Source organism: Megascapheus bottae, chromosome 19 (assembly GCF_031878675.1).
Source record: "Megascapheus bottae isolate mThoBot1 chromosome 19, mThoBot2.hap1, whole genome shotgun sequence".
Lineage (NCBI taxonomy): Eukaryota > Metazoa > Chordata > Mammalia > Rodentia > Geomyidae > Megascapheus > Megascapheus bottae.
The window spans coordinates 15,697,429-15,717,296 of record NC_143527.1 but is presented as its reverse complement, the minus strand read 5'-3'; the positions used below and the strand labels follow the sequence as shown (position 1 = coordinate 15,717,296).

Below are 19,868 nucleotides of genomic sequence, written 5' to 3'. Positions count from 1 at the left end.
ACATTGCTCTGCCCTGGACAGCAGAAATTCCTGGCTCACACTCTGCGGTTTAACCATGAGGGAAAATGCTCACTGCTCTCTGCTCATACGGAACTGCTATTCTGAGTCTTTTGCTTACTTATATTTCTGGATTTGTTCTTAGCATCCTTGACTATACTTACTCTCTGTGCCAATCACAATCTTCTACCTTGCGGAACTATCAGGATGCTTGTTTATGCCACTGTTTGACAACAAATGGGTCAGCCCTTTTAATTGCCATTTATGTTCTAGAAAAGGACCATGATTAATTTTTCTCTCTAATCAAATGGAAAAATTTAGCAAACTTCTGTAACAAAATTTGTCTACTAGAGAACAATATAGTCAAATTAAAACTCAAACTCAAAATTTTAATGGACTTAAAAAGCTATGCATATTTTTTCATAAAGACAATGTAAAATATAGTCTAAATTAGATATGAACATATTCATAGACACTTGGAACAATTTAACCTTATAACGACTTCATCCACATTCCAGTTTATTCTTGTGCCAAATGTTGTCAACAAGAACCATCATATCTTCTTTGAGAAATGGCACGTTCGCCTGAGAATGAGAGGGAAAGATAGAGACAAAAATTAAGAGAGGAGACAGGGGAAAAGAAGAGGGAAGTAGAGAGCATAGGACAGGAGAGGAAAAGAGAGGAGGGGAGGGAATGGAGTATAGAGGAGGAAGAGGCAAAAGAAGAGAAGAAAAGGAAGAGGAGAGGAGAGAATTGGGGGCTGTGGAGTTACGTACCCAGAATTGTTTAAGTGATTGTCTAAATTCAATCAGCAAGCATTGCACTAACCTGAAATGACAGAACATACACTTCTTAGTGATCTAAGGTTTCAATAATATCCCTGCCAATTTCAGAACATGAAAGGGGGTATGTTTGCACACAGATGGGAGGTGAGGATTGTTGCCACATTTTCCTAAAGACTCAGTACAGACATATGTACCTTGGCAAAGAGTGTGCAGGAGGGACTCACTAAAAAGAAATGAAAGCTGAGGCTTGGTCTTCTGTGGTCTCTACTCCACCACATAGCAAGAGTGACATCTCACTGCTTCTCAGAGAAAAGGAATCAGGTGTCCAGAAACTCCAGGGCCTACATCTTCAATCTCTCCTTCTAACAGCCTTCCCCTCCTGTCTGAAATCATGTTTTAGAGCACAGCACAGATAGCACAATAGTTTAACTTCTTCCTTTCCTGTGCCATGAGTGTGAAGTACCAAGATCTGAGAGTGTATGCATCAGTTTTCTGTGACATCATTCTAGGTCATTTCCCAAAGCTGTAGTGAATTCTAGGTACTTGGGCACTTGTTCAGTATAAAAGACCTAGATACTAGCATTTCATTAAAAGAGAGCATGAGAAGAAAAAGACATTGTGGTCTCTAATGCCTTCCCTATTTGTTTTGGTAATTACAGTGATATTGGGGTCATCTTTAGATCACCCACATCTTTCTTGAAATGGTCATTGCTTATAACCAGTCTCCTCTCTTTGGGACTTTTTTGGAGGAAATCCTTTTTTCTCCAGGGCTACCTTTTGACCGATGAGTCGAGCAATTACTGAATGTATTATTAATCCCACCAACTCACTCAGAGATGTTGATGCAGGCCAATGATAGAAACTTACTTAAGGCTTTTCTCTACAATGATTCCTTATATACTTGGCTACAGAAGAGAGAGAACCACTCTAAATCCTGAAAAGACTAGGAGAAAAAGGCTATTCCAATATGCCAAAAATATTTTTAAAAAATCATTCTAACACCAGGCTTAAATAAAGAAATATGATAGTCAACAGATCAAACAGTTTAAATATATTTAAAAGTAGGGCAATATATTCATTACAATATGGTTTGCATTTTGCATTTAAAAATATCAAACTTATTTCCCAAGAGGGGTGCTTAATATATCATACTTCTTCTTCCCATGCATTGACAATTGAAATACGTTTCTTTTTTGCTGATGCATAGCCTGTCTAACTCCATTGGCTTAATGAGTTCTTTTTTCTTTCCCCTATCTTTACTTTCTTTTCTCCTTTGTTTACTTAAACTCTCCTTGGCTGGTAAACCTTACTCAGTACTTCACTCATTCAGTACCTTACTGTACTTTACCTGTCTGCTCTGTCAGCCACCCTTTCTTTTGTTCTTGACTTAATGGCTACACCTATCATAAGAATAACAATTCAATTCCCCAAACAAACACACAAACTGTCTTCTGGAATCCTGTCTAATTACCTCTGTGGGCCCATCTCATCTTCAGAACCACCTTCAACTCTCTCACTTAGAAGATGCATGTTAAACCAGTAGCCACTAATTTGTTCTCTACTTTTTTGGTGGGGAGGTGCTAGTTCTGGGGCTTGAATTCAGGGTCTGGATGCTCTCCCTGAGCTTCTGTTTCTCCAGGCTAGAGCTCCACCACTTGAGCCACTGATGCATTTTCAGCTTTTTGGGGGTAGTGTTAGCGTAGATTAGCGGCTCACAGACTTTACCGCATGTGTTGACGTTGAACCGTGATCAACAGATCTCAGCCTCCTGATTAGCTGGGATTATAGGCATTAGCCACTAGTGTGACACAAGTGGAATCAAAATGATTGGACCCAATCTGGATACTGGTGGCTCATCTCTGTAATCCTAGGTATTCAGCAGGCTGAGGGGTGAGAATTGTGATTTGAAACAAATTCAAGCAAGAAAGTCCATGAGACTCTTATTTCCAAAGCTGGAAGTAGAGCTGTGGCTTAAGTGTTATAATGTCAACCTTTAGCAATAAAAGCTCAGGAACAGTATCTAAGCCCTGAGTTCAGGCCTTAGGACAGGCATGAACATGCAACCATAAACACATGTATGTGCGTGCACACACCAACACACAGATGCATTACTGCATTTAAATGTTTTTATCATCCTTCTTGGTCATTATCCAGGTTACTGCATAAAGATGTGTCTCATTCATTTATTTCATTTGCTGATACTTTTACATGCAACCTACGTACCGCAGTTTGCTTATACGCATGCATACTGAAAAACATTAGACTTGTTTCAATTCGACCTGTTTCAAATTTGGGCTACTATGAATATTCCAACATCTTCACTCTTATTTGATGATGGCACTAGTTTAAAAAAATAGTCATTTTGATCTTCATATACTGTGTATGTGTTTTGGGTTACTGGACTGCCTTTTCTTCAAACAACAGTTTTAGGTTTTTACCTATGTTGTAGTATATATCAGTACTTTGAATATTTTTGTTGGTGAAACAATATTCTCTACCACATTTTATTTATCTATTCTTGAATTAATTAAATAATAGTGGTAAGAAACATGCTCTTTGAATTCCCTCATACCCAAATGATATTTACATAGTACTAGGAGCTATATTAAATGTTTGTATGTATTATCTCATCACATCTTATGATCTAAGGCATGGTGTGCAAACTAGGAATTCACACATTAAATACAGGCTCTCTTAGGAGGATGCATTTAGCTTGGCTACTGGGTTTTCCACTCAGGTTATTAGGTGGGCATTCTACCACTGGAACCACACTCAGCCTTTTTAAAATTTTTTCTTAATTATTTCTCATATGGGATTTTACACTTTTGCCCAGGGCCAGATTTACATAGTGATATTTGTAACTCTGCCTCCAGTAGCTGTTATTTCAGGTATGTATGAGGACTAGCTTATTTTTTGAGACATAGTCTCCTAACTTTGTGTATGTGTTTGTGTGGTTATGTACTTAATTTCTCCAATCCACAGCAGACTACTTTATACATTTTCTTGCTTTTCACTAGATGAGATCTCTATACTTGGCATGCTTGCTCTAATCAGGAATTTGATTTTGAAAGAATTAAGTTATTTTCTAAGTCATCTTGCCTATAAAGAAATTAACATTCATTCATTCACTACACAGATATTTACTGAGAGCCACCTACATATTAGCCCTATAGTAGGTATTATGATTCTGAAAGGCTAATTAACTTAGCCAAGGTCACAAATTTAGCAAAAGTAACGATTAAATATTTCATTGCACATTGAGCACAAAATTTCATCACTAATATTCATTACCTCTGGATCCTAATTAGAGCAATCGAGGGAAAATATTTTAAATATAAGGTACTTCAATAATGATATTGAAGAGCATTTTTAAACATAAGTTAACTAGTAAGCATTATTTTGAAAACATAATTTTCATTAGACTTGTCAAATACTTTATAGTATTTAATTTTACTGGCAGAGAATCTGATAGCTAACCCCTCTGACATATTGGCTTCTTATTGTAAGTTTTGTCCAACCTCATTATGTATAGCTGGAATGCAGATATTGAATGCAATATATCATTAAGTCACTAATAAACTTCAGTCACTCCTTTACCACTTTCTCCCATCCCCCACTGTCAATGAGTAATTTATCTTGCACGGCAATATGCATAAGTTGCCTTCAGAAGGAGGGACCTGGCATTATCAGTCACTGTGTGGACGAGTTATTGCCGGCTCCACCATGGAAGAGAACAGATGATTACAATCAATAATCAATCAAAGAACAAGTGACAGTAATCATACATCACCTTGCACTGTGGAATCTTCTCAGAAAGCATAATATTGCAAGATCCAATTTCTGGGTAGGTTGGTGCTGTGCCATTGTCTGAAATCTGCCCTTGGTTTGCAATGAGCCTGGAATATGGAGCATTCTTACCCGACCTTCCATTGTTTTGGAAAGGCTGGCATCAGTGGAGAAAACGCCATGTGAGAAAAAAACAGAGTTGTTTGTGTGATTGCCAGTCCTTGTTGCCCCTTGCATCCCAAGTTGTGAGCACAGGTAAGCTTGAGTTGGCTATATCATCTATTGCACATTGCTCATTAAGCCAATACATTTTGTGCAAGTTTTGGGCACAATTTTTTTATAACTAGATGTTGGCAATTGTGTCCAGCAAAATATACTGTCCAATCAAAAGATATGATGCTCATAAAATTGGAATTACTTTGGAAAAATTGTCTGGGAGGACTTATTGAAAAAGTAAATGCCTTTATAAAACATGAAAATGTGTGACAATATCAAAGTTCAAGATCCATTCTGTTAAAACCCGAATATATTCCAGCAAAACTGGTGGACAGGATTTTTCTAAACTCAGCATGCCTATTCTGCACTAGGAAATCATAGATTCCAACTTCTAAAATATGAAGTATCTTGAAAATATCTAAAATATCTTTAAAATAACTTATGTATGAATAAAACTGAGGAGTTCTGGACACTTCCATGAGAAGATGGTTTTGAATGCTTGGAACCAGTGTCTCATGCCTGTAATTGTAGCTCCTTATGGAGCAGAAGTCTGCATACTGTAGTTCAAAGCCAGCCTGGATTGAAAAATATTCATGAGATTTTTATCTACACACACACACACACACACACACACACACACACACACACACACACACACACATGCGTGGACCCACACGTGCATGCTGGAAGTAGAGCTGTGGCTCAGGTGGTCAAGCATCAGCCTAGAGTAAAAAAAAACTAAGGAGAAATGCCCAGCCTCTGAGTTCAAGACTGGCACCAAAATTCAAACTGGTAATGGAAACAAAATGAGGAAAGTTGAGCTCAAACCCAAGATCTGTAAGATAGCATCATGTCATAGAATAAAACTCCGTGAGTAAAAATATGGTTGAGGGTTGGAAAACAAAGAGAATCATGGTGGCAGAAGTGATAAATAGAAACATACAAGAGTCTTGGAGCCAAATTGTGAAGAGCTCATTTTCCAGGAGACTAAGAGGGGAGAAAAAAATTGATCAGATTGGCACTTTAACAAGGACTTTTTTGTGTAAAGACAAAAATGGAGACCCTAGAACAGGCAGACAAAGGAGTAAGCATTTGTTTCAAAGTTCCATATTTTCATTGAATACAATTTTTCTTTAACTTTCCTCTACTTAGAGATATATACCATAGCAAAGATCACTTTTCACAAAATGAAAAATAAGAATGCATTGATTGGAAGCAAGATATCATTGAATCTATTAAAAAAATATCTTCAGTAAACCTTAAAAATGTCAATCAAATTAGAACTTGCTTGTTTTGGGGGAAATTCCAGTATTGAAGATTTCCAATCTGGCTTCCAATCTTGGGATAAAACTAACAGAACAAATGCAAAACTTGCTGTATTATTTGATTTAATCCTATATCCATATCTTCTTCTGAAGTGTATGTAAATTACTCCAGTTCCTTTTATTCACCAGATAGGCCTCCCTTCTTTTAAAATAGAATGACCTTTATTTTTTTTATTACTGATTTTGATTCTCTCTGAGGGAACATTACCATGTTTTATGAATGAAGCTTAATTCCAAAGAAAAATCCCTGAAATTTTTACAGTTTGATGCTGTTCAAATTCTATATTGTTGACAATAAGATCTTTCCATAGAAGTAGGATTGATGACCATTTTCTTCATAGAAGGCTGAGTGAGATTCAGTGTGGTGTCTCTGTGATTTTAATTTCCCTTAAGGATATAGAAGGTACCAATAAGAGAATGCTGAAGCCTATTCTCTTAAAAGTTTGGGATTATTGGATTTACTTGTTTGCATACTGTTGTTCTTTTTAATAATATACTGAATTCCTCCCCAAGTCCTTATCATCAGAAAACTATCTTCAGTCTAAAGGACAAACACAAACTCTAAACAATAAGTTGCTGTGCTTTTTAATCAGGAAAAAAATTAAACAAACAAATGCAATTATAGTAAGTAAATGAATGGAGAAAGTAATATTTAAAATTTTCTTTGTGATATGTTTAGATATAGTTTGCAAAACATCAGCAGAACTATTGGAAAGAATTAAATTATTTTATTAGCTTTCATAGGGTCTAAAATTAAGCTGTTCTGGAGAGTGAGATTTTGGAAATTAGCTTTATAAGATTGATATTTTCCATTCAATGTGGGAAAGTAAACACAGTGCCTGTGGAAGCTGTTGCCTGGAGGCAAACACATAGTTAGCTGAAATCTTCTTCCTGGATATAAATATCTTCCAGGATTTATGACTTGGAGACTTTAATTCATAGACTAGAGGAGGCAGCTATAGGCCACAGCTGTATGCATTTTTGTACATTCTGTTAACCACCTCATTGTACTAAATGTTATAGGCCTGGAAAACATACATACATACACACACACACTCACACACACACACACACACACACACACAGAAATAACACACAAAGAACAAAGACTTGGATTCTTAACAACAGTAACATATGGCTTTCATATGTCTGTCAATATAAAGTGTTTCTTTCACTCTTGAAACTGTGATTGTGACTCATGCTATTTAGTCAAAGTCAGTCAGTGAACCTAGTGATTTAGCGCATTCCTGTCCCTGCCCTGTCTTTCTTTCTGTCTGTCTCTGTCTGTCTGTCTACCTGTCTCCCTCCCTCCCTCCCTCCCCCACCTCTTTCCCTCCCTCCCTCCCCCCCTCTCTCTCTCTCACACACACACACACACACACACACACAGGCCTGGGTGCCATGAGTACTCTACATATATCTATATTTCTCTTTACTCATGAATGTCAGGATCTTTTGTCTTCAGCTTTTACCTGTAGGATTCTCTTTTCTTGCCCAGGTAAAAATCGTGTGCTTACCTTAGTTTCTAGTGATGTCTACTTCACTGAACCTCCTATCCCAGATTCCATCTGTAAATAAATCAACCCATGGAAGCACTTCTTTAAAGAGAACTAAGCAATTCATTCCAACAATTAGCCATCTGCTAGATTTAGCCATGATTTCTTTATCCCCAGCAAGGCATAGAAGCCCCACATCCAGACTCTACACATTTACCTTTGCGTCTTTCTTCTGTCCCTCTTCCTTTCATTTCTCTCCTTCCTCTCTCTCCTTTTTGGTCTGTCTCACATACACATACATACACAAAGTAGGAATAATACATGTGTTAATTAGATCAGGTGTACAGTGTATTCATTTTCTAAAACAACATGTCCATGTTACATATATATTGCATATGCTATATATATAAATTTTATATTATGTATACTTTGTGTCATTTTAAACAAATACATATCATTTTCTTCAGCTTGTGGTGCTGCTTTTTGAATTCATGACCTTGAGCTTCATAAGCAGACAATCACACCTTCACCTCCTTTTATTTTCTTATCATATTTATTTTTGTTGTAAAAATGATATACAGAGGGATTATAATTAGGTAGGGAAAGTAATGAGTACATTCCTTTTTGAACGGTGTCACCTCTTCCCTCATTTTCTCCAGTTCTTTTTCTCTGTTTACACCCCTCCCTGCCAGTTGTACAGTTCATTTCCAACACAGTGTCTAATGAACACCACTGCCAAATTAGTTCACCCTTATTTCCACTATTTCTGGGCTTCCCCTTCCCTACTCTGAATCAGATAAAATTATATACAAGACAAAGTGCACAGAAATTTAAACAAGGAAAAAAAGCAGGAATAAAAGGGGGAAACGGAAACTAAAAAAAAATCCTCTTCTTTCCATGTCTTGGAGTACATTTCAATGAGCATTATTTTATATGATCATATGCATATGATGATTGAGGCCTTGTGATCCTCTCCTGAAAAGATCCTCCTTTGGCTTCACTGTGTGAATGTTTTTGAGTCCTGTTTATCACCTCCACATGTGATTATTTTTGTGTATTTTGCCATCCATTGTGTTTACTTGTAGATTTATGGACATAATCTAATTACTACCCTTTAAGGAAACCATGCAACCTCTGTTTCCTCAGGTCTGGCTTACTAGGCTTTCTATAATTTAGTTATATTTTTAAATAGTCTTTAATTTCTTCGTAGGGATGTCCTTGAGTAACGATCCTCCAGATCTCCACTTCCTAATGGACAGCCATGGGATTTTCAGATTTGAGCACCATATGTATTCTCACAAGTAATTATTTTTTTTTAAATTCTAGTGTACTTAGGAACCACTCAGTGGGAACCCTCATCAGTTTCAGGCCTTCATTCATTTTTAAGGCTTGCCTGCACTTTTCTAGTTCTTTCCTATGATGTTCACTGCTGTTGTCTGGATCATAGTGGGATGTTTTGTTTTGCTTTGTTTTGTATCAGAGGCACACTGGGGTTTGTTCATTTTCTTCAACAGCACGCCCTAGGAAACTAATGTTTTTCTGGACTTTAAAACTGTATCATTTCTTTTATGTGATATTGCATTTTCTTTTTTAAAGGTCATTCAATTTCAGTGGTATTGAGGCATTTGCCTTCAAAGTATGGTGACTTCTTTCCTTTCCTAAGAGCTCACAATGGTTAGACAGATTCAATATCATTCCATTACTGCAGAGAAACAAGTATGTTCCGACTTGAAACATGAAATTACTTTCCAATGAGCTGATGATAAAGGAGCTAGAGAATATTGAAAGACAATCCTCAATCTTAAGGGGAACCTATTGGAAATTATTTATGAAGGCTATCTTCCTTACTGTAATACCAGCTCATCAAGGCCAGTGGTAGTGTCATAGCTAATATAAGGTCCTTCAGCACCCAACGGAATTCATGTTGATGACAAAGTTAATTTTAGCTAAATGAAATAACCTAGAAAGTATGTACATGTGACAAAACTACGTGAAGATGAAGGAAAAGCAGGGGTTGTGATCTGTTTCTTATCTAAGAAGGTAGGCCTATACTTTGACATTATTGAGCAATAGCAGGTGGTGGGCCAGGAAATGCTGAGAAAGGTTAGCCAAGGAGTCTAACACCGTATAGTAGAGTCAGATCTCACATCCAGACTTCAAGGAGGTATAGAGTTTGAATCAGCAGTGTGGAAAAGAGAGGCTAGAAGAAAGGTCTGAGGCTGTGCAGGTAAGAGACAACATGGCTGCTGCATGCAGGATAAAAGCACCTCTCTGGTGGTGAGGAACAGGTTCCCAGGTTGAGAACTACATGATCAGGGTCTCTAAAAGGTGCATTGACCTTTCACTGAGGAGCCTTGATGGCAACCATGAACATCAAGACTCAGTTGGACTTATGCCTCTCACCTTTAACTACACATTGTTAGGGGTAAAGTTCTCGTTTAGGTTATCTTTGTAAACTATGTGAGAGACATTAGTCACATTGTAATATACACAGTATGGAAGATTGTTTTTAAATGAGAAAGCAACAAGGATTGTTGTTGTTGTTTGCAGCGGTGTGTGTGTGTGTGTGTGTGTATGTGTGTGTGTGTGTGTGAAACAGAGACAGAAACAAAGACGAAGACAACGACTGTTAGCCGGGCAGATGAGAACGTCAGGAGGACACAGAGTAGGGGGCTAAGCAAGCATTTAAGACAGATCCTGGGGTTAGTGAGGGAAGAATGTATCAAAGCTTCTGTTTTAGGAATGAAAACAAAATGGAAAACAAAAGATGTTGAAGTGTAGTATTGAAATTTGCCGAACTTCTTGGCTTCTGATAAAATTATTCTGATTTTATCCTTTGCGTTAAGACATGTTAGCCTTATGCTCATAATGAAATTACCATGGAATTCAGAAACATTGGTTGAACTGTATTTGATCAAGATGGCAAGTTTAAACCAGGGAATAATGGTTCTCATATCTGTAGTCCTAGCTTCTCAGAAGGCCGAGAATTAAGGATCATATTTTAAAGCCATCCAAGGCAGAAAAGTTCATGGAATTCTACATCCAATTAAGCATCAAAAAGCCAGAAATGGAGCTGGGGCTCAAGTGGTAGAGTATTGGTCTTGAGTGAAAAATCTCAGGAACAGTGCCCAAGCTGTGAGTTCAAGCCCCAGTACTGGACAACCCCTCATTCTTACACACATTGGTAGGTAACGAGAGATGGAGGCACTTGATATCAAAATGGTAGAAACAAAAGGAGATTAAGATAGGAATGTTCAACGTTTCAAGAACTCCTAAAAGTATTTTCCCAGTAACAGTCTTCAGGCAGATTGAATAGTAACCTAAAGAAAGTGGGATGTTTGTCTAGTCTCCTTGCTTTTGACATCAGAATCTACTTTGGCTCACTCATTAAATTTCATTTCAGTTATCCAATATTTCTTTATTATCCTTAACTCTTTTTATTTTTTTTGTCAGTGATGGGGCTTGAACTCTGGGCCTGGGCATTGTCCTTGAGCTCTTCAGCTCAAGGCTACTGCCCTATCCTTGAGCCACAGCACCACTTCTGTTTTTCTAGTGGTTAATTGGAGATAAGAATCTCAAAGACTTTAGTGCTTGGGCTGGCTTTGAAACATGATCCTCAGATCTCAGTCTCCTGAGTAGCTAGGATTACAGGTATGAGCCACCACACCTGGCCCGTAACTCTTATTTTTTTGTTGTTTTTTAATTTAATTTTATTTTATTTTTTTGCAAGTCCTGGGCTTGAGCTCAGGGCTTGAGCACTGTCCTTGGACTTTCTCAAGGCCAGCACTCTACCACTTGAGCCTCAGCACCACTTCCGGCTTTTTGCTATGTATGTGGGGTACCGAGGAATCGAACCCGGGTCTTCATGCATGCTAGGCAAGCACTCTACCACTAGGCCAAACTCCTGGCCCCCATAACTCTTATTTTTATGTGACATTTTTCTTTGTCAGAGGATGAGGTTTGCATTTCTGTAAAGTATAATAAGTAGTGCCCATCGCCAAAGCCGGAAGTGGTACTAAGGCTCAAGTGATAGAGTTCTAGTTTTGAGAAAGTTCAAGGACTGTGCTCAGACACTGAGTTCAAGCCCAGAACTGCCAAAAAAAAAAGTATGGCTAATATAATGAATGATTGTTGTCCTTAATGTACTATGTTGTCTCTCATCTCCTTTGCTGTCTGTCCCTTGGTTATCTCATATTGTTACAGTATCTCACTTTGTTATCTGATATATTGAATTTATTTGTATTTGGTTATTTGAAATTTGATAGGGAAGAGGGGAAAACCAAGACAGGTGAGGGGTGTGGGGGGGAGGGTAATGGGTACCAAGACATGTGAAAGGGTATCAATGTATGTGAATTAATGCACCTTCTATCTGGCAAATATCATGTAACCCTTTTACTAATTACAATAAAGAAACAAAACAAAAAAAACAAAAAGTATGGCTAAAAGTCAAATCAAACTCTAATCTTGTTTATATCTAAACACTCCTCCTGACCACTGTAATTCATTTATTCATATGTAAAATAAGCTTCATAGATTATTACTCATCATTTGATGCGATTTTCACTAAAATTACTCTTTTGCTTGATTAAATGAAAATAAATTAGTGACATGTTTTTGAGTCACATTAAGAATATTTCTGGAGATATTGGTCAGATATTTCTGTTATAAGGGGATGCTCTGGTTCTTTGAGTTTATTGTTGTTACAGTGATTATTTGTCACAAGTGTGGCACCACTTTATTTTTCCTACTTCCTGAAAATTCTTCTTTTCTTCTGATATATTTGTGCTTGTAAGCTACTAGATATTGTGACTTTGCCTGAGACCTTTTCTAAGAAAAGATCTTGAACAAGGGGCAAGGTTGATGGGAAAGATGGATGGGGATAGTCTTAGTGATACTGAAAATTTGGAGTTGATATTGTCTTCCATAAATTGGTCAGAAACTATCATATTAACCATCTACATTAGAGACATGCTTGACTCTCTCGAAAGTCTGTCAAAAGCATGACCTCATTTGGTTCCCATAAGCATCCAGTAAGCCAGGAAAAGTCTCCATTCTCCAAAATGACAAGAAGGTGGCTCAGTATGTTCATGCAATGTGCCCAGGTAATGTGTTATACAAGTGGAGAAGCCAAAAGGAAAGCTGAACTTATTATTTCTAATGTGATGTCTTCTCATCATTCTCAGCCACCTCACTCCAAATTCATGCTTCTTCCAGCACCAGATGGCCTTCTCCTTCTGCTCTAGGGAGTAAGAGCAAATGGGAACAGCAGAGTTGTGAAGATAATTTTAATTCAATCTTTTCATCATCAAAACTGGTGGTGATCTCTTTAGTGCCAATATGATAATAGTCCTAATAATTAATGAGTGGCTTGGATGGGTTAAAATATTTAAGTTCCATTCTCTACATTGCTGAGATAGAACTTTTATTTATTTATTTATTTATTTTGCAATCCTGGGGCTTGAAATCAGTGCCTGGGCAGTGATCTTGAGCTTTGAGTCTAGTGCTTTCCTGCTTGAGCCATAGCACCATTTCTGGCCTTTTCTGTGTATGTGGTACCAAAGAATTGAACCCAGGGCTTCATGCATGCTAGGCAAGCACTCTACCACAAGGCCATGCTCCTGGCCCAGCTTTTTATTACCTTGAGAGAAAATGAGAATTCTACCCTTAGTTTTCTACGTGCTAATATTATTACCTTTGAAATTAATTTCAAAATATTGTCTTTGAGTGCTTTTAGAGAACCAAGGTCATAGGAAGATGATTGAAATGATCCCTCGAGCCTCCATATTGCCTATAGTTTTGGTTTTGTTTCATACGTGTGACAGAATGGTAGATTTTCCTTGGGCTTAATTCTCACCTAGTAGCCACGATTAAAGCTTTTATCCTTGACCTTCTTGGTAAACCCTGTCAGCATCTCTCAGTGGGTGACCTTGTCCTTGTAATTTATAAGTGAGCCTGTGACTTTGGTCTTATACACTTATCCTCTGGTCAGCTCCCATCTAGTACTGTACTATGTCTCACGGAGTCCTTTGCATCTAAAAAAGTAGATGCATTTTTCATTGAAGAGCTGAATTTTCATCTTCATTTTAATAGTACCATTATATACAAAATATAGATATATTACTCTGCTCAAGTAGCCCTGGAGAAAAAATGAAAGAAAATGCATAGTCTCCATGAGGGAATGATTCAACTCTTATCTTGGAAGCAACCTGTGAAAGTAGCAAACTCAAAAAATGTCTACTTCAGCTGGGCACGTTGGTTCACATCTGTAATCCTAGCTACTCAGGAGGCTAAGATCTGAGGATTGTGGTTCAAAGCCAGCCCGGGCACTAAAGACAGTGAGACGCTTATCTCCAATTGACCACTGGAAAACCAGAATTGGCACTGTGGCTCCAGGGGTAGGGTGGGTAGCCGTGACATGAAGAGCTCAGGGACAACAGCCAGGCCCAGAGTTCGAGTCTCACAACTGACCAAAAAAATGTTTACTTCAATAGAATTTAGTCAAAAATCTTGAAAGAGTAAGCGAACATAAATGTTTAACAAGGGCAGATTTAGAGTTCATGACAAAGATCAGGGGGATGTCTTTGATTCTATTTGCTCAGTGGGGCTTTGTTTCAAAATTAGTACAAGAATATAACATGAGGTAAAAATGTCCCGTGATTGTTCATCTCCCTCTGGAAGCGAACAAGATCCTTAGCAGCCTAGGTCTGTAATCTGACATGCTTTGGAAATGTGAATGTTTAGAATCCTGTTTAATTTATTATGTCCAACTGCATTTTTTTGCCCTTTACCTTCCATTGTGTTTACTTGTAAATTTATAGGCACATTCTGAACACTACGAATGAGAGGAACCATGCAATCTCTGTTGCCTGACCTATGTAACTGTAACTCCTTTATAATAAAATGTTCTTTTAAAGAAAAGAATCCCTACATTATTGAAAGAAGAGTAGTAATGTGAGTAGTAATGTATTTTAAGGTTTGAATCACATTTTCAAATGAAATAAGTATCAGTATAAATTATTTAAATTCAACTACACACCCAACACATAGAGCCATAAAGTTAGTCACTTATACTGGGAGATCACAGATATGAGAGTATGTTTCAAAAACTTACCAGGAAATATTGTAACGAGATGAGGAGATTGGGGTACAGATTGGAATCCATGATACCATGGATAATTAAAGAGGGTCTAGCAAAAGGATTCCTCTTCATTAAAGAAGGATGAATTGAAAGATGTGTGTGTTTATCTGAAAAATACCATTGGAAATTTAAATTTTGTCAAGAATCTATTGAACTTGCTTACTTGTACTTACATGAATCAACCCAAAGGTTAAGGAGATCGAGACTAAATTCACCTCCATATAAGGAGTTCATTGATCAGATTTGTGGAAAGGAGAAATGGACTCATGGGGAAGGCAGAATTTTTTATCAGGTAGTAGACTAGGCAGACAGGGTCCCAGTAGAACTGCTCAAAAGAAATATAATGTAAACTGAGCAATATGTAATTGTTCAAAAGTTTTTCTAGAAGTGATATCACAGAAAGCAAACAAAACACTTGGTGCTGACTGCGTTCTGATGTATATCATCATTTCAGCATAGAATTAATAGGTAACTGTTATGAAAATGTTTGTAAACCAGCACATATTTTACACTCCTTCCTTACCTCACTTTGGATTAGCAGTATTCAAGTCCATAAGAATGGCCTGGACCTGGCTTATTCAGAGTTGGACAATATGGGTTTAGAGTAAGAAATGATAAAACCATTTATTTCCACAGCTCACGAAACTATTATTTGTATAACACATGTCCCTGTGAACAGGAACCATTTTCCAAGCAAAAGTTCTTCCATGTTATATTTCATATTTTAGTTAGTGTATGTGTGTACGTGTGTGTGTATGTGTGTGCGTGTTTGCCAGTCTTGGTGAACTGGCAGTTTGGGTGCTGTCCCTGAGCTCTTTTGCTTGAACCACATTTATTTCCACCTTTAGATTTCTTAGTAATTAAGTAGAAATAGGAGTCTCCTGGGCTTTCCTGCCCAGACTGGCTTTGAACTGTGGTCATCAGATCTCAGGCTCCTGAGTAGCTAGGATTATAGGCGTGAGCCATTGGCATCAGGCTTGATCAGGTACTATGTACTCTATTTCTGTATCAGATCCTCTCTAGATAAAGAAGTAAAATATCCCTATAGCCTCGTCCTATGCCAAGAGGAGAGCTTATCCACAGTGCAGAGTTCAATCAACCTTGTCCTTGTGGTGGGGCTTAGAGTTCTCAGGAGTTGCTTCCTGGCAACTCTGTCCATATGTCCTGCCAGAGAAAGCTTCTGCAGTGACTACAAATTGAAATCTTCAGCAATGATTTTTAAACTTTTATAGATCATGGAATTTGATGAGTGCCATAAATATTTTGCCAAAGAAAATTTGATAAAAATTCAGACTGGCAGAAGTTGGACTATCCCTTAACGCATAAACATTTTGGAGTCTATGAATCTTTAATAGGTAAAACTGGCCACACTTTTAGATGGTCCAGTTTCTTATGAAGGATTTGATTTAATTCTCTTATCTGGGGGTTATTGAGGCAAAGGACAAGAAATGACAAGAGGAAAAGATATAAGATTCTCTTTGCCTAAAATACCTTTCAGAGATGAGTCTAGCATTACCTGTTTCCCTTATTGATTTTGCCAAATCATTATTTTTCTCTCTCAACTACTGGAGGATTTTTCTGTGCTGTCATTGGTTCTTCCCTGAAATTCTCACCTTATCACACTCGGGAAAGAATACCTGGTGATAACTAAATTGAAGCACTGAATGTTTTGACACCAGCCAAGATATAGGCAGGTCATTTGGACTATTTTTAATGTCATCCCTTTGGCATTTCTTTCCCACTTTTTTTTTTATCTTGTGGCACCACAAGATGCTTTCTCCATGCTGTCTGGCTCCTGTGGTGCTAAATGCCACTGATCATACAGGTCACATTTTATATCAAGAACAATTGGCTCAGCATGCTAGGACTTTAGTTTACTCCCTAGATCTTACTCTCTTCAGCTCTTCTGTGCACATCAAGGCATTAGAGCAGAAAAAGAGAAAGAAAACTGGTGGGGTTTTTTTTTTTAGTCCTGGTGTAAGAAGTCTGCAGTGTCATGTAAAAGACAAAACATAAATATACACACACCACATACACATGATGTTAAATGTTCTGTCCTGGAAAATACAAAAGGCAATCTATGTTCTTTCAGGTTGATTGAATATTATCTGGAAAAGTAACATTTTGACTGGGCACTGGTGGTTCACACTTGTAATCCTAGCTACTCAGGAGGTTGAGATCTGAGGATCATGGTTCAAAGCCAGGCCAGGCACCAAAGTCCATGTGACTCTTATCTCCTATTAACTACTGGAAAACTGGAAGTGAATCTGTGTGGTCAACAGCTCAGGAACAATGCCCAGGCCCAAAGTTCAAGTCCCACAACCAGAAGAAAATAAAAACAAGGTGACATTTTGGCAAAATATAATGAATTGCTTCTTATAATTGAATTATAACCATTGCAATCATTCACAAACCTAATGATGATTTTTTTTGTGGGTCATGGGGCTTGAACTGGGCCTGGGTATTATTCCTGAGCTCTACAGCTCAAGGCTACCACCCTAATTCTGGGCCTGGGCATTGTCTTCAGTTCAAGGCTACTGTCCTACCCTTGAACCAAATCCCCATTTCCCATTTTCTAGAGGTTAATTGGAGGTAAGAGTCTCAGGTCCTTGTATGCCTGGGCTGGCTTTGAACCGCAATCTTCATATCTCAGCCTCCTGAGTAGCTCAGGTTACAAGCGAGAGCCAATGTGCCTGGCTTTGATGAAGTCATTGAGAGTGATACCAGACTATGTTGTACCTTAATAATTGCTACCACTGCTCATATTGGTAACAGAAAAATTAAAAACTCTTCTAAGCATGCTTAGAAGTTCTCAGAGGTATGTGATAAATCAAGAAGAATTAGGAAAGAAATTTCAAACAATGAGATTGCACATCAAGTCTGCATATAAGGTAATGTTTTATTACATGGTGGAAGGAATGACCTGTGTCACAGAGTGTCACTTTATAACTGGGAAGAATGACTTTAGAGGATATACTTTATTGGTGTCTGAGATCTTCTGCTGCCTAGAGACTGTGAAAATGTGTAGGGCTGAAGGTCAATTCCTGACCTTGCCCTCATCCATCTAGGGCTAGTTTTCTATGTCAGTAGATCTAAGATGAAGCACTGAAGGGTCAGGACAAATTACTATCCTGTTATATGCCTATAGTGAGACCCAGAAGTAGTCAATGGACTTATTCTCTTGGTTTTTCACTCCCATGTCTATGAAAGGCAGTGTGAGTTTTTCGAATGATCTCAGCAGCCTCAAGACAGCTTACTTCCCTTATGGTTAGCATCCTGGAATATGTACACACTTCTGTGTATATACATGTGTATACATCTGTATGTATATATACACATACATACTCAACATATACATATGTGTTTGTAGGGTGTGGTCTTAGGAAATTATTATAAATTACAAACTTCATCTTTGGAAAAGGAGTAATTTTTTTGGTACTTATATGTTTATTACTCCTGCGAAGCTGTAGTTGAACAAAGCAACAAAACCATGAAATATATAGGTAAGGTTTATCCAAAATGTATGCAAGAACTATATAATGAAGACAGGTCATTAATTCAAGCTATCAAAAAACTTCCATTTGGGAGACTAACTATTGTTAAGATACCAATTTCTGGGGACTGGAAATGTGGCTTAGTGATAGAGTACTTGCCTAGCATGCACGAAGCCCTGGATTCTCAGTATCACAAAAACAAAGACATAGTGGCGTTATAGCTAGCCTTGAGCACAAATTGGCTCAAAAACAGCACCCATGCCCAGAGTTCAAGCCCCAGAACTGGCAAAAAAAAAAGATACTGATTTCTCTCAAATTTGATAAGTCAATATAATTCAAAGGAGTATTTCTTATTGCTCCCATTAGTAACTGCATAGGAATGCTATGAGTATCTTGGTACCCTGGATCCATTATGTTCTAACTTTGTATATAAGCAATGGATTCTCATATTCTTTGTTCAAGTGAGTGAGGGATTCCAGAGGAGAGGCAACACTTAGTTCCGCACTTATACTTCCCTAGTTCATTTACATACACTTTAAGTGTATAATGAAACATTTCCAATTGTATGTTAAGTCGAAGGAAGTCTGGAATTAAGAAGTTAAGTAAATATCACCGCATGCCTGTGATTTAAATGTCCAACAAACATTATATTTTTTCCTACTGTGTATATAAGAGGAAGAATTTATTATGTCCTCTAAGAGATTTCTAAAAAAGCAAAACAAAATGATTCCTATCCTTCCAGGGTAGGGGAAAGTGTTTTCACGTGTACACATAATGACAAAAAGGTATATGCCACAGGAAATCATATTCAGAGAACTACAGAGATTATCTGCCTATAAAATAAGCTTATGTGAAAAAATTATCTGAGATTCTCCATTAAATCATTGCAGAAGATAAGAGAGGTTGGGATGCATAGATGCATTGGAGCTCCTTTATATGTAAGAACAAACACTGATTATGGAAACCAGCCGTGCCCAGGGGGTTCGGATCTGGTTAAATAAAGGACCTTTCCTTTCTCAGAATGAACCTCCATCTGACCGTCCTGAGGATGGGTAAACCCATCAGACCAAAGCTCACTGCCAGGCATGGTAACAAGATGCAAAGATCTTCATGTCATATGGATACCAGCTCTGCACCCCACTCCTCATTTTCATAGAAGGAGAAATTAGAACTCAGAAAAGATATGTATCTTGTTTACATTAATTGATAGAAATAATTTTAACATTTGTAAAAAAAATTATAGAGCTAGGAGCAGAACCCCAATATTCCTAAACCCTTATCACAAGCTCTTTCTACCATGTCACTCAGTTGGCACTTGAGTAATTGCTTGGCCAGTTTTCTGAACCTACAAAGCAGATGAGAACTATGTGTAGACTTGGAGAAAGAATGCCCCTCCCCCAAATTATTCTTACCCAACTGCTCACAGTGGACACAATCCAGAAGCTGATTGGGTCAGGGAGAACTAGAGGCAATGCGCTCAGAGACTATCTTCACCTCTTCAGCTTGGCCAGTGAGTCATATGGCTTTGTTGGAGAGACTAACTAGGTTGCTTTAGATGAACCTCAGGTTTTTCATCAGAATACTAGTTGAACATAGGATCCTTATGAAGAAATACTAACAAGTCATAGGCT

At 37.8% G+C, this 19,868-nt stretch overlaps 1 protein-coding gene across 1 annotated transcript in view; it reads left to right on the top strand.

Moving 5' to 3' along the window:
* Window positions 1–19,868, top strand: part of Dcc (DCC netrin 1 receptor) — a 934,207-nt gene that overhangs the window by 153,647 nt on the left and 760,692 nt on the right. The window lies entirely within an intron of this gene.